The 2,705-nt window shown below is 35.5% G+C and overlaps 1 pseudogene; it reads left to right on the top strand.

The window, feature by feature from the left end:
- Window positions 1-615: 615 nt before the first annotated feature.
- LOC139034477 (chromobox protein homolog 3 pseudogene) lies at window positions 616-2,224 on the top strand (annotated as a pseudogene).
- The last annotated feature ends 481 nt before the right edge of the window (window positions 2,225-2,705 follow it).

Genomic DNA, 2,705 nt, shown 5'->3' with positions numbered 1-2,705 from the left:
AGAGAGAGAGAAAAGACCCGGGGACCTAAGCTCTGATGAAGCAAAGGTGCTTTAATGATTTTTCTATGAGTATATACAGGCTGCAGTACAAGAAACTTCTTTCGGGGATGATAGAGTTCAGCAAACCAAACATACTGCAACGGTTACCAAGGGAACAAGGAGTAATGTTAGTCACAAGGTCAGGAGACAATCCATATCTGAAGAAAGGGGAAGGGGACTAAGCAGTTTTGTCTTAAAGAGAATGTTTACTAAAGGAGACCCAAGCCTGCCTCACACAATGACCTCAGTCCCTGGGAGCAGCGTGCTGTTCCGCTTGAAGAGGGACAGAGGACTCAGAGAGACAGCACGTAGGCATCCTCCCGTCAAACATCCCCTGACAATTCCCCCTTATTTATTTATAACATTTGTACGAAGGGTTCTGGCCATCAGAGTTTATTCAGTTTTGACAATCTTTGCATGAAGGCAACGGTAGACAACAAATATAATTGTTAAGACAATCACCAAAATTTTAGTTCTAGACCCAATGTTATAAGTAAGGCTTTGAAACCATCCATGTGGGTCTAGCCCAGATAACTGATCAGCCAATTGTTTAGCTAAAGTTCCCATACTAGGTGACCAGAGCTTGAGGCGCGCAGGGCCGGAGAGGCCACAGACCCGGGACTCGGAGCAGCTCAGAGGCGGTGAATAATAGCTCTTCAAGTCTGCAATAAAAAATGGCCTCCAATAAAACTGCATTGCAAAAAATGGGAAAGAAACAAAATGGAAAGAGTAAAAAAGTTGAAGAGGCAGAACCTGAAGAATTTGTAGTAGAAAAAGTACTGGATCGCCATGTAGCGAATGGGAAGGTGGAGTATTTCCTGAAGTGGAAGGGATTTACAGATGCAGACAATACTTGGGAACCTGAAGAAAATTTAGATTGTCCAGAGTTAATTGAAGCATTTCTTAATTCTCAAAAAGCTGGTAAAGAAAAAGATGGAACAAAAAGAAAATGTTTGTCTGACAGTGAATCTGATGATAGCAAATCAAAGAAGAAAAGAGATGCTGCTGATAAGCCGAGAGGTTTTGCCAGAGGTCTTGATCCAGAACGAATAATTGGTGCCACAGACAGTAGTGGAGAATTAATGTTCCTCATGAAATGGAAAGATTCCGATGAGGCGGACTTGGTACTGGCAAAAGAGGCAAATATGAAGTGTCCTCAAATTGTAATTGCTTTTTATGAAGAGAGATTAACTTGGCATTCTTGTCCAGAAGATGAGGCTCAATAATTGTTTGCATTGCCTTTTATATATATTTATATATATATATATAAAATGTGGGTCTTGGTTTTTTGATTTATTAGTGTGAAGAAATAACTACATTCTAATGAAAATCAGGTTTGATATGTTTGTTTTGAAGTAATATTGGGGAAGTTACATTGGGTTTTTTGTTTTTTTTTTCCATCTGTAGCACCGGTTACTTTGAACAAATAAAGCTTTCTGTAGTTGCTTCCTTCAGTAGGAAAGAATTTGATACCATGGTATATTATTTCCTTAGCATTAGAGAACAGTTTTTCTAAATGTTCGAGGAAATATCCATAGTCATTACTCAATCAGAATTTAGCATTTAACTCATATATGCCTGAGGACCATTCTAAGTTTTTTGTATGTGTATACATAAAAGACATATGTAAATGGTTGGGAGTTAATTTTTTGTTGTGGTTTTTGTCTTGGTAAATATATTTAAACAACAGCCTTTCATAACGATGGATAAGCCCATGTTCTGGAATTACATCATTTTGAGCAATATAAGAAATAACTTCAACTTAGATTGAAAATTTAAGTCTGAACCTTTCAAATTAAATAATTTTGTAATTAGACAAATTAAGCAGTTTAAATTGGGTAATTTTTTAAAGCATCCCTATCAGAATCTGCATCCATATCTGCATATAAATGTAGTTTTATATGCAGAAACCCTGGAAGGAAAATTTTTATCACCATCAACAACGTTCCCAACCAAATGAAAAATGTAAAAAAATTCTGGTATGCTTTAATATAGCAAAGCAAAACTTAGTTAAACGGACACTTGATGGTTCTTTTCGGTGAACCATTGTTTTACAAGAAATTGAAGTCTTTGTGCTATATTTAGGAAAGGTTGTGATACATGGGATGTCTCAGATTTGTTCATGGAAACTTAATCAGATAAATATTGGCAATTTACGATCTACAAGAATAAATGAGTAAACAAACTTTTCTAATCTTTGCTTGACCTGCATGCTTTTTCAGACTTGACTCCAATCCATTCCTTACATGAAAGCTCAATTTTCTCAGTATTTTGGGTTACTAGTTCAGCAGAAGCCAAGAAAAACAATAACTTTGTAGTAATCAGAATGTTATTCAACTGTATATTGTTTACTTTATTGTAAATACTGGTGAACAGTGGTCAATAAATAGTTTTATATTCCTTAAAAAAAAAAATAAAGTTCCCATACTAGTGGAAGAGGGCAGATTATTAGAAAAGGTTTCACATATTTCTTTTTTGTAATAACTGTACATTCAGAAAGGCATTATCATATATGTTTTAAAAATGAAACTTGATTTGTTTCCAGTTGTAGCCACTATTATAGAAATGAACAGGAGTAACATGAAATTGAGTAGAATTTCAATCGTATTTTAGCATCATCTGTTTTTGTACATCTGTTCATTGATCTCCAACCCATTTGATGGCTG

Source organism: Odocoileus virginianus, chromosome 3 (assembly GCF_023699985.2).
Source record: "Odocoileus virginianus isolate 20LAN1187 ecotype Illinois chromosome 3, Ovbor_1.2, whole genome shotgun sequence".
Lineage (NCBI taxonomy): Eukaryota > Metazoa > Chordata > Mammalia > Artiodactyla > Cervidae > Odocoileus > Odocoileus virginianus.
Note: the sequence above shows the minus strand (reverse complement) of the source record. Positions and strands in the feature narration are given on the sequence as shown.